The sequence below is a fragment of the Patagioenas fasciata genome, unplaced genomic scaffold (assembly GCF_037038585.1).
Source record: "Patagioenas fasciata isolate bPatFas1 unplaced genomic scaffold, bPatFas1.hap1 Unplaced_11, whole genome shotgun sequence".
Classification (NCBI taxonomy): domain Eukaryota; kingdom Metazoa; phylum Chordata; class Aves; order Columbiformes; family Columbidae; genus Patagioenas; species Patagioenas fasciata.
The window spans coordinates 1,542,615-1,563,445 of record NW_027288522.1 but is presented as its reverse complement, the minus strand read 5'-3'; the positions used below and the strand labels follow the sequence as shown (position 1 = coordinate 1,563,445).

The 20,831-nt window shown below is 52.8% G+C and overlaps 1 long non-coding RNA gene across 1 annotated transcript; it reads left to right on the top strand.

Annotated features, from left to right (window-relative positions):
* Positions 1-1,421: 1,421 nt before the first annotated feature.
* On the top strand, positions 1,422-11,502 carry LOC139826733 (uncharacterized). Its single transcript, XR_011736877.1, has 3 exons — positions 1,422-1,549; positions 6,283-6,904; positions 11,298-11,502. It is a non-coding gene; the product is annotated as an uncharacterized lncRNA (long non-coding RNA).
* Positions 11,503-20,831: the final 9,329 nt, after the last annotated feature.

Here is a 20,831-nt window from a genome sequence, read left to right as displayed (position 1 = left end):
GTCCCCATCCTGTGCCGTCAGGTCCCTGCTGGGTCTTTCCCCAGGCGGGGACGCCCTTGGCGGCTTCCCCTGCGGGTCTTGCTCAGACTGCGAGGGTCTGGGCTCCGGATGAGCACGAGGAGGGGTCCCCTTCATGGGGGACATGGCACGAGGGAGGCTTTGGGATGTTTCTCTTGTTGGTGAGCAACACCCTGGACTGCGACCCTGTTTCTGTGGCACTTTCTGGGATCATTCCCACACTTCCTTCCCCTCTTCTCAGGGGGATGATTACTTAGAAAAGGAGAAGATCCTCTTGGAGTCCCTGAAGAAAGCGCCATACACCACTTCACGTCTGTCAGCATCCCGTCCGTCCTTCTGCCCTTCTCTGGACCGCAATTTCTTTGGGGTTTCGCAGTTATTTCTGGAGATCCCGAGGAAAGTGCCCTACTGCGCTTCACCTCTCCCAGCGCCCGGCCATCCTCCCTGCCCCCGACCACCATTTCTGAGAGGGTTTCTTAGAGAAATGGGTTTAAAAGCCCAAGGCTCTTTCGCCTTGTGTTCCCTGCCCCTGAGAGGGCCCCAGCCTGGACTGTTTCTCTGCTGTACCTTTTAAGTTGTATTTTATCTTATAATTAAGGCATCTTTTTAACGCGCAAACATCTGAGACTCTGATACAGGGAACCTGGGGTCAAGAACGTTTCCGGGACAGTTTTGTGCGCATGAATCCGCGTGTGGCACTGCTTTGCTGATGGAGCTGGGAAGGAAATACTCGTCCTTCTCTGGAGCCGAAAACCACACACAGTGGTTGGAGAAACTGCCGGTTTGACTCGGAAGGATGGAGCCAGAATTTGAGGGCAGAAATCAGTTGCCCCAGGTCCTTGGGTCTGGAGATTGTTCCGGGATGTTCTTCTGGTTTTTAAAGGCCGTCTTCCAGAAAACAACAATCCAAGTGAAGGGTCCAGGCTGTGTTTTCCTCCCCACGCATTTCCCTGTGTGATCTGCTCTGTGACCCCTCGTGAGCAGGGGTTGGACTGGGGGTCTGCAGGGGTCCCTTCAGCCCGGGATTCTGTGACTCTGCCCTGCGGTTCCCCAGCACCCCCAGGATGTTCCACAGCCCACAGGCAACTGCAGCTTTTCCTTTTTGGGCCGATTTCTAAAAAAAACCTGGCTGTGGTTTTGGGCTTCACCTCCTGTCCGGGTACCCCGGGGTGACAGCGGGGCCTCTCCAGTCCTTCCGCGGGCTCTGCCCGGTCGGAGCAGCAAGGCCGGCGATGGGGAGGGGTTCCCGGGGAGGGCAGAGCGCGCCCCGCAGGGCTGCGGGGACGTTTCTAGGCAGGCTCCGCGCTAAACAGCCCCGTTGCTAGGGCAGGGGGGCATTCCCAGCCCGGCGCTGCGGTAGACAGACCCGTTGCTACGGCTGCGGGGCCTTCCAGGCCGGACTCCGCGCGGCGCGGCCCCCGTCGCTATGGGAACGGGGCCCTTCCAGTGCGGGCGGCGCGCAGCATGGCGGTGCCCCTGCCGAGCGCGGCGCTGAGCGGCGTCCGGAGCGGGCGGGCGTTCGGCACGGCTGGTGAGTCCCGGGCCGGGGAGCCCCGGTTCCCCTGGGCGGGCAGCGGGAGCCGCTTGCGGCGTGGCGGGGAGAGCGCTTGGGCGGCTGAATTCCTGGCGTGGCCGGCTTGGGGAGGCGGGGGTGGCTCCGGCTCTTCCCGGGCTCTCTCGGCCTCATCTCTTGCGCTCTGGAGAAAGTGGGAACTCTCTGGCAGCGAAGAGATGGAGTGAAGAGCAGAGGCAATGCCGCTGTTCAGCGGCATTCTTTATTTCATCAGCGCTGGGCAGCACTGGTAGAGTCTTGCACCTGGGCAGGAACAAGCCCAGGTTCCAGCCTAAGCTGGGGAAGGACCTGTTGGAGAGCAGTGTAGGGGAAAGGGAGCTGGGGGTCCTGGGGACAGCAGGGTGAGCATGAGCCAGCACTGGGCCCTTGTGGCCAGGAAGCCAATGGTACTTGGGGTGGGTTAGAAGGGGGTGGTCAGTAGGTCAGAGAGGTTCTCCTGCCCCTCTGCTCTGCCCTGGGGAGACCACACCTGGAATATTGTGTCCAGTTGTGGCCCCTCAGTTCCAGAAGGACAGGGAACTGCTGGAGAGAGTCCAGCGCAGCCACCAAGATGCTGAAGGGAGTGGAGCATCTCCCGTGTGAGGAAAGGCTGAGGGAGCTGGGGCTCTGGAGCTGGAGAAGAGGAGACTGAGGGGGGACTCATTCCTGGGGATCAATATGGAAAGGGGGGTGTCCCGGAGGCACCCCAGGTTCGTTTAAGGGACAACAGGGTCCAAACCAACTTTTGTTAAACCGGTGAGAAACAGGGTTTTAGCATCCAAAAGTGACTTGAATACAGGTTCAGGTACCAGTTGAGGAAAATTATGAAGGGGCAGCAACCAATACGACAGGCGGTGCACAGAGTGCATGCACGTGGCTTCACCAAAACAGTGCCGGAGCCGTCCCTGAGTCCGGGAGGAGTCCGCACTTGCCTGAACACGGTGTGGGGTTATTTTGAAGAGATACACGTGCTGTAGTGAGTACGGAAAGTGCACACTCGCGATTCTGCGAGGGTAAATTTATAATACACTCGCAATCCTGCGAGGGTTAATACACGTGCAGATGTGCACGGAAAGTTACACGTGCTTGTGCGGAAGCAGGGGAGGAAAATACACACGCGATTGTGCGAAGAAATAATTGATACACATGCTTGTATTGAGCACGGAACGTTACACTTGCAAGTGTGCATGGAAAGTACACGTGCTTGTACTAAGCATGGAAAGTACGCGTGCAAATGTGCACGGAAAGTTACACGTGCTTATGTGGAAGCACGAGAGGAAAATACACCCGTGATTATACGAGGATTAATTTTACACAGGCTCGTATTGAGCATGGAAAGTTACACGTGCATGTGTGCACGGAAAGTATAAATACACTCGCAATCCTGCGATGGGCAGTTTCACTCACACCTGCAGCGGCAAGGCAGCGGAGTCTCCATCCCGGGGGGGCTCTCGGCGGCAGCATCTCGCTCGTGCTCCGAGAGACCCGCGACAAATGGGCGAAGTCTTGACGAGAGTCCCGTTTGTTATTGGCTGATCAGATCTGACTGTGGGCATTCCAGAAGCTTCTCTGTGCCCCCACTCTGGCTGTGGGTGCACCTGAAGCCTCCAAACATCCCCCACACTGGCCGCAGGCGCCCAGCGGCTCCCTGGCACCTCGGCGCTCCCTTCTCCTAACGGCCCTGGCCAGGGGCTCTGGGGCCAAACAAAAGAAGCTGTAGCAGAGAGAGGGGGAGATGTGTCTACTCCTTCCATGATGAAGGAGGGAGGGGGAGAGAGGGGGGTTTGCACCTTGCCACACCCACTGTCCTGTACTGTACCCCACTATACTGCCCCTTCACCCTGCATACCCCCTCCCACCCCCCCTGCACCCCAATGTCCTCCACGTGGTGCTGGTGGATGGATCCAGCTCAGCACAGGGTGGGGTGCCCGACTACTCTTCCTGGGCCCCCCCCAAATCCTGCTGTGAACCAGCAGGTCCCAGTACAGCCCAGCACCGCTGTGCCTGCCCTAGGGGGTTGCAGCCAGTGGGGGGTGCCCAGGAGTGGGTGCTGGCAGTTTGGGGGAGCACCCACCTGGCCCCAGCCCAGGGCAGCGTGTTGGGGTGATCCTGGGTCCCCACACCATGACACCCAGCAGCAGCCACTACGTGTGTGTCACAGGGCTGTGCTTGACACACACACATACCCAAGCACCTCAGAGCCCCCACCACCCTCTCCCATGGGCATCCCCACTCCGATGCCTTCATCACCCTGAGCATCCTCACCTGCACCCCCCTGCTCCTGGACACCAATTTAAGCCCAGCAGCCCCAGTGCTGGGATGTGTTGTGCTCAGCTCTGTTCCCTGTGCCCACTTTGGGGGTTTCCTGCTTTATCTGCCCCCACTTAGGTGTTTTATTTCCCCCTGATGGATGCTGGATGTGCAGTGGGACCTGCTGCTGCTGCCATGGTCCCCCTTTGCTGCCCAGGGTGGGGGTGCTGGGACCACCTGCAGCCCCAGCTCGTTTAGGGGGCAATGACTGGCAAACCAGCCTTCCCCCCACCCCGGGGGCACCCATTCTGCCCCCCTCTTTGTGCACTCTAGATTCTCCCCATCCCTCTTCCCCTCTGCATCCTCTCTCCAGTTCCTCTGATCCCGAATATCACAGCTCCTGTGCTTCCCCCTCACACCCCCCATGCCCCAGATTCTTTCCTGGTTCTCCCCCATTCCTCTTTACCCCTCCAAATCCCCTCCAGCTCCGTTGCCCTCCGCAGGACTTTGCTCCTGTCCCCTGCTCAATCACCTCTATCCCCACCAAGCACCTTCAGCTTGGCTCTGGTCCCTGCATGCTCACTCCCACCCTGTGTGACACCCCCTGCACCATCCCATTCCTTTCCCCCTCCCCATATACACTTGGATCCTCTCTGGACCCGTCTCCAAGACCCTCCCTGGGTTTCTGTGCCCCCTGCTCTGCTCCAAGCTCCTCTGGGGCCACCCAGACCCCTCTGTCCCTTCCTCTGCTCCCCGTGAGCTTGGGCAGGATGTTCCCCCCATGTCCCCCCTGGATGGGACCCTGCCCCACGATCTCACAGCGAATAGAGCCTGGAAAGAGGCTTTGCTGTCATCCGCTCTGGGTCGCCCATGTCGTGGCTGGGCTGGGACAAGCACCAGCCGCCTCCTTCCCCAGGGGAGCTGGAGCTGGTCCCATCGTTGTGCAGGTTTTGGCAGTCGTTCTGCTTGCTGGTGTTCTTCAGATGACCTGAATCCCAGAGCACAAAATCTTTCCCATGGATATTTCTCCCAAACAGGCACGGGTGTCAGAGCCGGTGAGCTCCGGAGTGAGCGCTGTGCTGTCCCCGCGCTGTGCTTTGTCCCTGCGTGAGCAGTGAAAGCCTGGCAACTGTGTGGGGGTGTTATTTTTCCCTGCTAAAGTGGCTGAAGCATTTCAAAGGGTTTCCCCAGGTGTTCTTGGCAGAGAGCTAAAGCCAGGCACATTTCCCTGGCCTCTGCATCACCCAAGACACTTCATTTCTGCTTTTCCACCAAGCTGAGTGGTGCCGTCGATGTGCTGGAGGGAAGGGGTGGCATCCAGAGGGACCTGGATAGGCTGGGGGGTCCATGTGAACCTCATGAAATTCAACCAGGCCAAGTGCGAGGTCCTCCACCTGGGTCAGGGCAATACCCAGTACCAGCACAGACTGGGGGAGGATGGATGGATGGATGGATGGATGGATGGATGGATGGATGGATGGATAGCAACCCTGTGGAGAAGGGCTGGTGGGTGACAAAAGGGACATAAGTCCACAATGTGCATTTGCAGCCCAGAGAGCCAAGTGTGTCCTGGGCCACATCACCAGCAGGTGGAGGGAGGGGATGCTCCCCCTCTGCTCTGCTCTCCTGGGGCTCCCCAGAGAACCGAGTTCAACTCTGGGTTGTCCGGCACAAGACAGACATGGACCCCAGGGGCTCTGTCCCTCTGTCACCAGTGCTGCCTCAGTCCCACCCTGCTCCCTCCAGCATTTTAGAACGATGCTAAAACCCAACCTGTGGCTGGTGATGCCAACCCAGGCGATGTGTGGCTCAAAAATCAGCATCACATATATTAACCCTCCTAAAACCAACATGGAAATGGCAGATGTTTGTGCCTCCTTGTGTGGAAGCAGCTCTGGCTGCCTCATCCCGCATCCCACCCTTGCAGCTCCAGGACAGACCCCACACTGGTGGCCCTGCCTGCATCTCCTGTCCCAGAACAGCCAAAGGAGCCGCTTGTTTTGGCCTCCAACTGGCTGATTTAGCCTGGTTCCCTTTCTCCATGAAGGATAAAACCCGGTGCTGAGGCTCCGGTGTCAGTCCCAGCCTGTGCCTACCCTCCGTTGTGTGTCATTTCATGTGATTTTGATCACATCCTTGAAAACAAAAAGAACCTCCAACCCACTCAATCTCAGCCCTCCCAAGGCAGAGATATTTCCGTGTGGTGAACGCTCCCATGCAAATTCTCCCATGTCCTATTTTAGGTTTCTCGCCGGCACCGGCTGCAGACAACTGCGCTGGAGCTCCTGTCAAGCCTTAGACAAGGTTCTCAGGGATAGGGGTCAGTGCCAGGGGTGGGTTATGGTTGGGTTCCATGATCTTGAGGGTCTTTTCCAACCAAAATGATTAATGAGTTTTTAGGGTTTATCCCAAATGATGGGAACCCCCGGTTCCAGCTCTGCTCTTTACCAAATACCTTTTAGAGGCTGAAGAGGAAGGAGACGCAACACCTCAGCATACGGAGGATCTTCCCCAAAGCTTCCCAGTGTCCCTTCTGTCTCTGCACATCAGGGCAGGGCACAAGGGACAAAGTACCACCAGCACGCTCTGAAAGGTCATCATTTCTACCAACTGCAACCTGATCTGGGTGAAGATGTCCCTGCTCACGGCAGAGGTTGGACTGGATGAACTGTGAAGGTCCCTTCCAACCCAAACTGTTCTGTGAGTCTGATTCTGGGATTCTATGATTTTCTTCTCTATGACCTTCAGGCTGTCGGAATACCTGGAACTGGGACATTCCCAGCTGTTGACCAACAGACTCTGGGTCTTGGATTCGGTGATGTCGCTGCTGAGAGGTGGGTTTCTCGGTCAGCTGAGGCTTTGGCAGATGTTTGTGGACACACACGGGCCCACTGGTGCAGCCAGAGCCGTCTGGGGGACAGAGGTCCCAGGAAGTTGCTGGCTCCACAGGATCAAGGAGGGGAAGCCAGGCTGCCCCCGGCTTTCCTCTGGCCAGGAACGCCGTCCCCACCCCAGCCCATCCCCAGCTCTGCGAGGAGAACAGCTGGGTGAGGGCCAGGGCGATGGGGCTGCCTTCAAACCCAGGTGAGTGCTCCTCAGGGTTTGACCCCCATGCGTCCCGGGTGACAGAAGTGACCTAGGACCCCCCATTGCAGCTGGACCACAGGTTTGGGAGGAACGAAAAAGATCTGCTTTATTAAACCCAGTGGAGAAAGGGTACAAGGGGTGGCGGGGGAGTGCAGAGCCAAATGGATGGTCTGGGCCATCCAAAAGACGTGGGGTGGTGGGGGCATCCGAAGCACAAGGGATGGTCTGGGACATCCAAAGCTCTCCTGGAGCGACTGCTGCGTCTTCTTGCTGGCTTTCTTCTTGCTTTCGATCAGCTGCTGCCCCTCCTTCTTGATGTCTTCCCGTGTGGGGACGTGCTCGTCATCTTCGTCATCAGATTCAGAGGATTCTGGAGGAGGGAACAGAGAGAAATGGGCTGGGGAGGGTCTGCACGGCCCCCTCCGCTGTGCCGGTGTCACCAGGGAGAGCCGGCACGTTTTGGAGGGCTGGTGGCTTCACAAGGAGCTTTCCTGCCAAGCCCTGGCTCTTCCTGCCCAGCATCCCAGGCTGAGCTGCAATGCCGCTGTGACCCATCCCCAGCTGTCGGGGCTTCCCAGAAAGGTCTGGAGCCACGCGGTGCTGGACGCCGCTCCAGCTTCATTCAAAAGAGGTGGCAAGCTCCAAAAACTCAGTGGCTCCTCCAAGAGCATCCAATAGGAAGAGGCCACAGACAGACCCCAGCACTGGTTATTCTTCACAACCAGGTGATTTTGAAGACAACGCTCTCCCTCCTTGCCCCATAGCATCTTTTCTTGTTCCTTCTGTGGTTCGATGCTCACCACCCCACTGGCTGCCTTCATGCTCCCACATCCCCACCTAAAAGCACCACCCATGCTCAAAGGCTTGGAGACAGCACAAGGTCTGGAGAGAACTCATGGGCTGGACTCTGCTGGGACAGGAGAGACAGGCGAGGATGGTCACAAATCCCAACAGGCAGGGGCAGGGACAGTCCCCGTGGGACGCGTCCCCGCTAAGCTCTCCTACCGTCATCACTGCTGTCTCTCTCCTCAAAGGAAACCACCACGTTCCGAGGATCGCTCGACATTTTTTTCTCCAGAAAATCCCTGGCCTTCACAAAAGTCTGTGAAAGACACCCTGGGTTCATTGCTGAAGGGGAGGTGGGTGTTAGAACCCAAGGGATGCCCTTGATGATCCCCTGGGGACAACACCCTGCAGTGCCCAGTGCCACCTGGAGCTGAGCTGCTCCATGGGGCCACCTCCATCCTCCTCACTTGGGACGGGCCATCAGGAGGAGCCTGGTGCGGGTCCCCGAAGACCCCAGCAGGGATGGAGACCCCACGTACCCCGTTGCTCCCATCGGGGATGTGCCTGTCAGGGACAGGTGGGCTGCCCGCTGTGCCAGGTACTGCAGCTTCTGGCCCAGGTACTGGAGCTTCTCCTCCACCCCCTGGGACAGGAGAGAATCATCCTGGAGACAGAGAGAACCACCTTGGTGGGCAAAATGAGCCACTTGGGGTGACGGTGGCTGCACCAAGTGTCACCGCGCTGTGTCACTGCACCACCCAGCGCTGGGTGGGTACCTGGCCGGGCACGGTGATGCCGTGCAGATGCAAGATGAGGTTGTCGATGTTGTTTTCAAACCCGAGGAGGAGCTCAAGGTCCCTCAGCATCTGGGCTCGCATGCGGTCCCGCCGGGCCTCTTGTGACTGCAGTTTTGCCCTGAGCTCCTCCTCCAGCATCCTGTAGCCAAGCACAGCCACATCCATACAACTGCACAGGGGTGCAGAGACACCACAAATCCGTTGCAAAAGCTGCTCAGGTTGCAACCCACCCCCCTGTGCCGTGAGCGGGGACATCTTCACCAGCTCAGGTTGCTCAGAGCACCGTCCAAGCAGAGTTGAGGGGCAGCATTTTCGGTGCAGGGCTTTAGGGTACAGGACTTGGGGGTGCAGGCTTCGGGTGTTCAGGACCTGGGGCTGCAGTAATTTAGGGTGCATTGTGTGGGAGGACAGAATTTGGGGTGCAGGATCTGGGGTACAGGTTTTTGGGTGGGGAATTTGGGGGTGCAGGGTGTTGAAGGACCTAGGGGTGCAATATTTGGGCTTTAAGGGTTTAGGGGGGCAGGATCTGGAAGTGCAGAGTTTGGGGACAGGATCTGCGGGTGCAGCATTTGGGGTTACAGGTTTTGGGGGTGCAGGGTTGAGGGAATTGTTTGAGGTGCAGGGTTATGAGAGTGCAGGATTTCCAGGTGCAGAGTTTGGGGGCGCTGGGTATGGGGCAGCAGGATCTGGGGGTGCAGGTTTTGAGGGGAAGGATCTAGGGGTGCAGGTTTTGGGGGTCCAAGGTTAGATAGGATTTGGGGCTGCAGGGATTTAGGGTGCAGGGCTCTGGAGTAAGGGGTGGGAGTGAGGCTTTGGGGGTGCAGGTTTTGTGTTTTCAAGAACTTGGGGTGCAGGGTTTGGGGGTGAAGACTTTTGGAGGGCAGGGTTTGAAGGGTGCAGGGTTCAGGTGTTCAGGACTTGGATGGAGGATTTGGGGGTGCAGGGTTGGGGAGAAGGATTTTGAGGTGCAGGATTTTAGGTGCACGGTTTGGTAGGGCTGAGTTTGGGGGTTCATGATTTTGGGGTGCAGGGTTAGGATTTGGGCGTGCAGGGTTTAGGGAAGGATGACATTGGGGTAAAGGTATTTGGGGTGAAGGGTTGGGTAGGACAGGATTTTGGGGTGCCAGGTTTGGGAAGGAAGGAAGGAAGGAAGGAAGGAAGGAAGGAAGGAAGGAAGGAAGGAAGGAAGGAAGGAAGGAAGGAAGGAAGGAAGGAAGGAAGGAAGGAAGGAAGGAAGGAAGGAGGGAAGGAGGGAGGGAAGGAGGGAGGGAGGGAAGGAGGGAAGGAAGGAGGGAGGGAAGGAGGGAGGGAAGGAGGGAGGGAAGGAGGGAAGGAGGGAAGGAGGGAAGGAGGGAAGGAGGGAAGGAGGGAAGGAGGGAAGGAAGGAAGGAAGGAAGGAAGGAAGGAAGGAAGGAAGGAAGGAAGGAAGGAAGGAAGGAAGGGAAAGTAATGTCGTGCTGGGGCATCGCTCCCGCTTTCCAAGGAAGAACAGCTGCACCCGATGGCAAAGGGCTATCAGGACTTGATCAGCGTTCATCAGGGTGTGAGGGGAGAAGGAGGTGAGGCCCACCTGGTGGAGAGCCAGCTGCAGGCTGAGGTGATACGATGTGCTGGCCCAAATCTTAGCGAACTCTGGAAGAACAAGGGAAAGACCCGTCATGCTCTGAGGCAGCAGCCGGGAAGCCGGCAGTGCTCTGCCCTGCCCGCGGGGGCACGGGGCTGCGCTCCACGCGGCTCTCGGAGGCTCAGGGCAGGCCCTGGTGTCTCCCCAGCAGGGGCCAGTTTTGCCGGGTCACATCTCTGAACACACAGAGCACACGTGGCCCACGAGCACCTTCAGCTCTTCCATTCAGACATGAGCTCAGCGTGGGCAATGCCCAGCGCCAGGCAAGGGCAGCCCCTTGGGGTCAGGGGCTTCTGCCTGGGCTGCCCCAGGAAGGCAGGGGCCACGTCAGGGAGGGAACCAGGAGCCCTGGCTGCCACATCAGCCCCTCAGCCCTTTGAGATGGTCAAGCAGGTCCCTCCTTGCAGTCACCACTCCTGAGCAACCACCCCCCACAGTCCTCGGGTTTCCATGCCTGATTTCAGAGATGTCCTTGACCCAGACACACATGTGAAATTGGGCCTGAAGGCCTTACCATAATGCTCCAGCTTCTCAGTGGTTGGAGTCGGGTGAGGCTGCCAGAAGAGGTCTCTTGCCATCTTAGTTCCACTCCTGCTTCAGGTCAACAACTGCAGAGAGTGGCTGGATGATGGCTTTACTGCTTCCTGCAAAAAGCCTCCTCTTTCTCCTCTCTGCTCTTCTCTCTTCCTTTTCTTTCTTCTCCTCCTTCTCCTCCTCCGTCTCCTTCTCCTTCGGAGCTCTGGTCAGTTGTGCTGTTGGACTAGAAGCGTCTCTCAGCCGAGGTGTTTCACTGGCCGGGGGCCCTGTCTGCCAGCCAAGGGCCATGAGCAGGGTGGGCTGTTGGTGGAGAAGTTTCTGGTGCTTTCAGGGGGTGGGGGAGGAAGGTGCATCTGCCACAGCCCCTCACAGTGTCTGGGAGCTGGAGGGCACCCAGCTGAGGATGGTGCTGCCACTGGAGTGCAGCCATTTCCTCAGCTGCCTCTGAACCTGCTGCCCTTCCCATCCCAAAGCTGCTGCCTTGAAATCGTTTCCGGGTGCCTGAGGCAACGGGGCGAGGGAGGGAAGAACAAGGCCTGGAAGGGCTCCAGGGCAGGGCAGCCACGGGCCGCTCACCTTCCTCAGCCAGGAGCCAGGTTCTCTCACGGCCACATCCATGATGCTGCTCGCCTCCTCCTTGTCACAGGTGCTGGAGTCTCTCATGGCCTCAATGGCCACAAGGGTTGACGTTTAAAACCTCTACTTGAATCTGAGCTGTGGTCAGTTGTGGTGGCGGACTAGAAGCTTCTCTCACCTGAGGGGTTTCACTGGCCAGGGGCCCTGTCCGCCAGCCGAGGGACACGGCTGTGACTGCAGTGCGCTGATAAAATAAAGAAGGCCGTGTCACGGGATCATCGACTCTGCTGTTATTTCTCCATTTGTGTGGCGTCTGGGCCAGCACCACCGCTCCTGAGCCGGGAGCCCCAGGAGGTGACGGGGCCCCAGGGTTTTGGAATTTGACAGTGGACTTGGAGGTGCGGGGAGGAAAACTGGCAGCTCCTGCACACCAGGAGGGGCTGTTGTCCATTAAAACGAACCAAGTGGCTCATGATGTTCAAAGCCGGTTTAGTCCAAAGGACTCAAAGACACTTATGCTTTTTCTATGGATAAACAACGTTTAATCCAATTCCTTAATTGTATTCTTTAAACATGTGTTCATTAGAGCATAAGCAAAACAGCGCTGGGTGCGCGGGGGATTCACTCCACCCAGCACGCACACTTTTAACAATAAGAAGTGTGCTTAAATACAGTAAGGTATTACATATTCATAACGACCCCAGGAACGCCTCTACATATTCATGAAGTGAGTCTCAGATCACCATTCCCATAGCCCCTTCTCGCCCCTCCCCTGTTCGCCTGCGCAGTGTCACTTGGTGAATTTGAGGAGGGGTCTTTAGGGGTCTCTGGATGAAGGCTCCTTCAGCTCCGTCACAGTGGACTTTTTCCCTTTGGCTCATTACGAGGAACTGGTTGGAACTCAAGCTACCAAACCGACTGAAACCGGACTGGCGCCCCCTTTTTGCTGTAAATCTTGGCTGTCTTGTCTCCTCAAGGTTGCAGCTGGTGCTGTAAAACTTCTTATCTTGGCATTCGATGAAGTCCTGCTTTTTTTAGCACAATTGGTTACATACAGCTCTAAACTAGATATTAATTACGTGGTTTAAAATGTTAGCTTGTTAGTAGGCCCTTACTATATAGTTGCTTAACCCTTAAAACGTTAGTTCCCTCTATCAATAAAACTTCCTAAACAAGTTTCATAACTTTTTACATAGAACTTAACCACCTTTTTCCCTTTTCCAAGTTCAGAGTCCGTGCCTCATTTGGTTATATCTGTAAACATTCAACATCTTAGCGCAAATCACAACTGCATTTTTCACATTTTTCACAATTCCCCCTTTTTCGTTTTATCCTATTGATTCGTGCTTTGCCTCAAAGTTAGCTAGTACTTGCCTAGCGGCAGCTAGGTCCAGTTTGGTGTTATCTTTTAAAATCATCAATTTATACCCCGTTTCTTTTGTTGCCGTTTCAGGATCTATAGGCATAGCTGAGATTTGCATGCCTTGGACTACTGAATGTATTAACCGAATAAAGCATGGGATCAAATATGGTACAAACAGTAAACCCAGAAATGCGCATACTATCATGAACCCTATTTTCTTCCACCAGACTACCATTTTGAGACCAATATCCATTAGGTGGACTTGGCCACCAAGTGGGAGGAGTACAGGTATTTGATGAATTTGCCCGCAGCACTAACAAGGGTTTGTCCAATGTATTCACTAAAATCTCGTTTACCATCCTCCCTTGATATGCATATCTGCCCTATTATTAAGTGACTTAATACCCATCCTTCTGGTCTTTTTTTTTCTTGAGTTACATGAGTTCTGTTCCGCACCAGTAATCCTTCTGGGCTTACACTCTCTCCTCTCCAAGGCCACTGTTCTGCCATGTGAGACCCCCACATATCCAGCATGATGTGACATTTAATTCCTGGGCTATCTTTTCCATAAGGTCTATGAACAGGTTTTTCCCCTACTGTTGGTAATTGTAATCCCTTGTCTTTTTGCCTTATTTCTTCATACCAATCACTGCTTTTCTGTACCACTTTCTGTTTCTCTTGCCTTCTTTTCAATTCCTGAGTGGCACTCTTAACTAACTCCTCCTTATACTGATCTTGCACTCCCTTCCATCTGAATAGCCCCACATACCAGCTTGTGTAAAACAGATACTCTGTTCTCACCTAGGGCAGGAGACAGAGCCTACACCGAGTCCACCTTTCCCTAGATTAGTTGCTACCCGTAACTTCTGCCCTTGGATTTCACATTTTTCCAATTTTGTTCTATCAATCATAACATCCAGAATTAACATGAGTGTGATAATTGAGAACATATTGTGTCAGTTGTCTTATTCTCACGTGCTTATAGCATTTGGTACAGGGATTGGGCAGGCTAAGTAGGGAACAACAAGTCACCACTCCTAGCAAGAGGATCAGGTCCAGGTTTCCGCACCCTCTGCCTCTCTGGCTGAGCAGGTTGCAGCCGGCAGCCGAGTTCGTCGTCTTCTCAACAGAAAGGGCAGTGTCCCCGCCTTTCCTATTTTTGCCGTTAGCGTGGCGATGTTTTATCGTTTCCCACCTCTTGGCCTTCACTTCCTAGGAACAACAGGAGCAACATGGAATTTGATTTCTCTTTCTACACTCTATTCTTCTCATCACTGGTGGACTCTCTAAATTCCCATTCATCCCTTCAGTAAATACCTCCCACCATTCTTGACTATTCTTTTTCTGTTCTTCCAGTGGCAACTAGAATCCTCAACCGAGCTCTAGTTTCCTTATCTTCTATTTTTAGACATTTATTATGCAATCCTGTTGGTAAGTTCCCTTTGTGGATATGCTTATACCACAGTCCATTTACAACCTAAACATCGAAAATAACAAGAGAATTACATATACAACTTGGTTCAACACATTTAACTATTAAACCATTCTCATTTTCATTTATCAATTTCAATTCCCCTGGTTCTTGAGTTACTTTCCAGGTTCTTTCTTCCATCAGTGGTCCTTTAACTCAAGAGATGTGTGTCCATCCTTTCTCTGCAGTCCAAACAGCTGTTCCTGTAGTTAAAAAAGCAAGAAAAAGACCCCTCCCATCATGGGGTTTTCTTCACTCTAGAATGATGAATCCAGGCATTCTGTTCTCTAATATTGGTAGCAGTGAAGGATATCAGGAGGTCTTGAAATGGACCTTCCTATTATGGTTCCAAAGTTCTCTGCAAAAGACTTCACATACACATAACTAAAATGTGGCCCTCTATCAGAGGATATAACAGCTGGAACTCCAAACCTTGGTGTTATTTCATGTATCAATGTTCTAGTCACCTCCTAAACTTTTGCTGTCCTGGTAGGGAACGCTTCTGGCCAACCTGAAAAAGTGTCAGTTAATACCAACAAATATCGGTGCCCCCCTTTTCCTGGGAGTTCTGAAAACTCAATTTGCCATTGTGGTCCAGGCCCATTCCCCTTACCCATTTGACCCATTTCTAGCTTGGGCGTATTTCTGGGATTAGTCTGGAGGCAAAGATCACACTGCTGTCACCTGTTTTACAGCGATATACAAATTTCTAGCTCCTGTTTCCCCTAATCAAATGTTTGCATAGTGGTTCTACTCCCCAAAATCCTTTCTTATGTTCTTCCCTTACTGAAGGCCAAACTAGATGAAAGGCGACAATAAGTTTTCCCTGGGGAGAGGGGGCGGGGGGGGGGGGGGTGAACCCACCCTTCCTCATTATATGATTCTTCTAAATCTATGATGAGTTTCGATTCTCTTTAGTATACTCTGGCTTACCTGTTAAAGAGACCTGCCCGCCAAGGACGAGAGCACTTTCTGTTTTTACCTTTTGCTTAGCCGTTTGTTTTGCCTCTCTGTCCACCAGCCTTTTCTGATTCCGAGCTCACTTTCTGGTGTGCCTTAATGCACGGTTGCCATTTTCTTAGGAAGTTTAACTGCTTCCGGTAGTTTCAATATCTCCTCCACACGTTTGATATATTTGTCTTGAGAGTTCAAAAGTCCCTTTTCTTTCCAAATTGCTCTGGGCACATGCACAACCCTTATGGTTAGCTGCTTCCGTTTTCAGAGTTTTCAGTAGGAATGTCTTTTAGATTTAGTCGATTGTATTATGTTGCTTCGATGGTCTCCAGGCAGTCATGATGAACTGGTTCTCCAAAATTACCACTGAGGAAAGAAGCTGGGTTGACAACGTTAGTGACGGTAATTTCTACACCATCTTGTTAGACACTGTGTGGGATACTAGCACAGTCATTTTCTGACCCATGGTAAATCTCCAGGCCTCCTGTACATTCAGTACCACTGCAGTAACTGCCCACAGGCATCCAGGCCACCTCTTCGCAGTTGCGCCTAACTGTTCGGAGAAATAGGCAACTGCTCGTTGATATGGGCTGAGATCCTGTGCCAATGTACCCAAGGCTATTCCCTGTTTCTCGTGAGAGAATAGGAAAAATGGTTTACTCATATCTGGGAGTCCTAGAGCAGGGGCTGACATTGAAGCCTTTTTAAGTTCTTTAAAGGCTCGTGTGGCTTCCTTATTCCATTGCAGCTGTTTCTGGTCCATAGGGTCCAGGTCATGCACGTCTCCTTGGTTCTAGTAGCGATTAGAACGTCATCCACATATTGTAGCATCTGTCCCTCATCAGACAAAGCTTCCCAGGATTAAAAATCTTTAGCGAGGTGATTTCCAAATATTGTTGGGCTGTTCGTGAATCTTTGTGACAACACCATCCACGTGAGCTGGGTTTTACATTTATTTTAGGGTTTTCTCATTCAAATGCACGTATTGTCTGGCTGGCTTCATGGAGAGGGAGGCAAAAGAAAGCATCTTTTAAATGATAAACCAAGTCAAATTAGGTGTTAATACTCTCAGAGGGGTGTATGGGTCTGCTACCACTGGGTAGAGGTCCTCAGCTATTTTGTTTATAGCTCTTAAGTCCTGAACCACCCAATATGACCCATCTGGCTTGAGGACAGGCAACATAAGGGTGTTATAATTGGACTCACATTCCTTTAATAACCCCATTTGCAGGAATTTCTCTATTACTGGCTGAATTCCTACTTCTGAACCTGGGTCAGAAGGTGTATATCTAAGGGGAAATCCGCATACTCTGTGCGCGTTACACACACCGGAGCAGCCCAGCAGGAACGGGCAATTTTCCAGCCTCTCTTCCTCGAGCCTGTAGTGCTGCCTGTGGTTGTTGTGACCCACGTGCAGAACCCAGTGCCCTCAGGCAATTGGCCTCAGCACAACAATCCAGCTGGTCCAGATCTCTCTGTGAGGCCTTCCCACCCACCAGCAGAACAACACTCCCACCCAACCTGGTGTCATGTGCAAACTTACTGGGGCTGCACTCGATCCCCTCATCAAGATTATTGATAAAGGTTAAATAGAACTGAGCCAAATACTGAGCCCTGGGGACACCACTTGTGACCGGAGGCCAAGTGCATTTGGCTCCATTCACCACAACTCTTTGGGCCCAGCCCTCCAGCCAGTTCTATATCCATCGCAGATACACCATTCAGGCCATGAGCTGCAGCTTCTCCAGGAGATGCTGTGGGATACGGTGTCAAAGGCTTTACTGCAGTCTAAGGACACAACACCCACAGCCTGTGTGGCGGATTCACTCCCCACGACAGACTTTCCCTCATCTGCTCAGCCGGTCACCTTGTCATAGAAGGAGATCAGGGTGGTCAAGCAGGACCTGCCTTTCACAAAGCCATGCTGACTGGGCCCGATTGCTCGTCTGGTATGTGTGACCTCACAGTCCTTTCCCAGCCATGTTCCTGCTGTTGGCCTGTCCCCTGCAGAGGCAGAAGTGACCTCACAGTGCCCTCCACAGCCATTGGCTTCCTACTGGACCATGAGCTCCTGAGACACAAGTGACCACATGGCATCGTACCCAGCCATCACCCACCCTCCTTGTGCTCCAGTGTGTGACCAGATAACAGTGAGCTGCTTTCATCAAATGTATCCAATAGATTTCCTATCAAGGGTTTGAGTGGAGAAACGTTCCTCAGAGAAGCTGCTTTATTTACTCTGGGGCATTTTACATCTCTGCTTCTGACTCTTATTATTTTTCTCTTCTTCCTCTGTTTATTCTGATGTGAAAGAGCTCTCCAAGGAAAAGATCCATGGAATCCTACAATAACACAGGTTGGAAGAGACCTCTGAACACCATCTCTGTCCCACTGACTTTTATGACACCCCAAGGAATAGCAGATAGCATTTGTGCTCCCTTGGGTTCACCTCACCACATGCACACAGTGGACATGCACATGATGTGTGTGTTTACAACTCATCTGTACAATGAACACATGGGTTTTTGACCTAGTATTTCATAGAATCATAGGATGTCCTGAGTTGGAAGGACCCACAAGGATCACGGAGTCTAACTCCTGGTCCTGTACAGGACACCCCACAGTTCACACCGTGTGTCTGAGGACGTTGTCCAGTCTCTTCTTGAACACTGTCAGGTTGGGTCCGTGACACCTCCCTGGGAACCTGTTCAGTGTCCAGCACCCCTGGGTGAAGAACCTTTTCCTCATGTCCAACTGACCCTCCCTGTCACATCTTCTGCCATTCCCTTGGGTTCTGTCATTGGTCACCAGAGAGAAGAGATCAGTACCTTCCCTTCTTTCTCACCTTGTGAAGAAGCTGTAGCCACCATGAGGTCTCCATTTAGTCTTCTCTTCCGCTCTGATGCTCAGAAACCCCTTGGTTTACTTTCTGAGCAGAAAGGAGAAGCCATGACCTGCAGGCAATGGGAAGGGGGATCCTGTCCCTCACACATGGCTCAGGGCTTTTCCTGGGACCGTGGGATGTGGGCGTGCAAGGCCCAGGGAAGGACAACACTGGGACAACAACTTCCAGCTTCCCCATGGGGCTGCAAGGAGGCAACGAGGCCCCAGTGCCATGAGGACAATATGACTTCTCCTGGGCCTCAGTGGCAGAGGCAACTGCTATGGCCAAGGGGACAGAGACCTGGGTTCTGTGGGTGCCTTCCAGCCTTGCCAGTGCCCTTTGCCATCTCCATCACAGGCTGTTATACACGGTCCTACCCCTGCCCCTCTTTCCCTGCAGGCTGCAGACACCCATCTCGCTTCCCCACCTGTTCTCAGCATTTCTTGTGGTCTTTCACCTGAGAGGAGAGAAGTAACCTCATAATGATCTTCTGAACCCCATGGCTGCTGCTGGCCTTTCAGCTTCTCTGACAGACACGACCATGTCCCTGCTGCTGTCCCGTCATGTACTCAGGTTGGATGGACATGACAACAAGTCTTCAAGGCCTCTTACTGGGTAGGGCCTGTAGGTGCTTAGGCAGAGATACCTTCCCAGCTCTATTCCTGTTTCTGGCCTGCCACCTCCAGAGACAGAACTGACTTCACAGTCCCCTTCACAGCCAAAGTCTTTGAACTCAATTATGAGTTTCTGAGACACAAGTGACCTCGTAATCCCACACCCATCCATCACCCTCCTTATGAGCCAGGACCTGACTAGATAAAGCATGCTTGTTTTATCAAATTGATCAATTTTTTTTCCTACTAAAAACCTGAGTGGAGAAGCATTATTTAAGGGAATGTGAAATGTTGACATCCTTTCTATGTCCTCTCCTGCCTCTTTTATTTTTTGATTTTTTCCCTTCTTCCTGGTTGCTAATTGCAAATTCACTAACTGAAGTGCAAAGCCAATCCCACACCCAGAGATGAGATTTTGTTTATTCCAGAGCTGTGCAAGTCTGGATGCTGGAATAAAACCAGCACAACAGGTAGGGAAGGAACATCTATTATATCCAAAATCTTATCCCTACATTCAGACCCTCACTGCAGTCCTAAAGAGCCAAGTGTTTACACATTGGCATATTGGTTACATAATCATTTTATCACCATGCAAGCTTGTTGAGAAAGGGTCCCGGGCTGACCCCGGTTTCCTATTCTAGGGATGCATATGAGCACATAAGGTGAAAAGTACAGCTAAAGGACACTTTATGTAACAGTCTTGAGACAGATGTTAAAACAAGACTCAACTAATTGTGCAGACTCCAGAGTGACTGCACTGCAAGGACAGAATTCTTTGCAGGTTCTGTTTAGGTGTTTTAAAAGTCACTTTTATCTTTGGTAGCAGGGCAGACCGACCAAAACGGAGAGGATTTACATATTTTAGTTTAGCAATTACAGGCAGGATTTGTTCTTTTAACTGGTAAGGACTACATATTCTGTCTTCAAACACCTTTTCAAGGTAAAGATTCATTGAATCATAGAATAACTCAGGTTTGAAGAGAGGCCTGAACATCATCTTGTCTCACTCTGCTGCTCAAGACAGGGTCAACCAGGTGAGGTTGTTCTAGGCCTCTGCCCAGCTTTGCACTGTCCACAAAGGAGCTGAAAATGTGCTCCATGACACGATGCAGGGGGAGAATAAAGCCGTTCAACGGTGTTGGCCCCAGTACTCATCACTGAGGGTTGCCGCCTGTAAAAGGCTAAACACAGGACTTTGTACCACTGATGATATTTGGGCTTGGTCATCCAGCCAACTTCCCACCTATCACAACATCCACATCTGCATCCCAGATCTCCCCAAGCTGCTCTAAGGCCACCACAGGAGACCATGTCTGGGGCCTTGCAAAACTCCATGTACACAACATGCCTTTCTTTCCCCTGCCCATCTGGGTTCAGCAATCCCTTCCTTGTCCTACAACTGCCTGGAGATGGCTGCAGGAGAATGTGACTCGTTACCCTCCCAGGGACAGATGTAGGCTGACCAGCCTGTCATTCTCCCAGTTCTCCTTCCTGTCATTCTTGAAGATGGGTTTGACGTCTGCCCTTCTGAGGGACCTCTGATCCTCTCTGATTACTCTGGCACTTCTGAGACCACAATCCAGAATTTCCCACAGGGCAAGAGGGGCAGATGCAGGACTGTGTAGAACAACATGTGGTGGAGATGGCAAAGGTGATATAGCAAACAGGGACACTTGCGATAAGCCTGTCCAAGGCAGCTGAGATGAAACTCACTGCACCACTGGGGTTTGTCCCTGAAGTCACACACGCAGATGTTGGGGTTCTGTCAGGTGTGCACATAGAGATATTGAGGGACAGACACTTTCCCTTTTACACACAGAGGCAGGAGCCACAGTATCCCTCTGTCCTTCTGTTCCTGTTCCCAAAGAATGGGATGCACCTCAGTCCTATGTTGTTTCACCATGTTCTACATTTGTTTTGATGTCCCACACCATTAGGAAAGGAGATTGGCTCAAGGAAGCACATCCAAGTGCTGCATTCCGGTGGTTTCCTATGGGATATTAGTCCCAACATGATATGACCTCAATGAACTGTCTGTCTCACAGGTCTTCATGGAACCACAGGAACGGTGTTTGTACTGACTCAGATTCATATCACCTCATGTACATGATGTGCATGCTCAGTCTCATCTGTTCAATGCAAACATGGACATCTGAAATACTCATTCAGTGTAATTCCATGGAAGAGTGGCTTTGGGGCAGAGGCTCTGCTGGGGAGGAGAGGAGACCAGGGGTTGCACTGGGAAATGTGTCTTTGCTGCAGAGAATTTGAGAGAGGTTCCTAAATCCCATCCCCAGCATTTCTGGTAGCAGTTAACT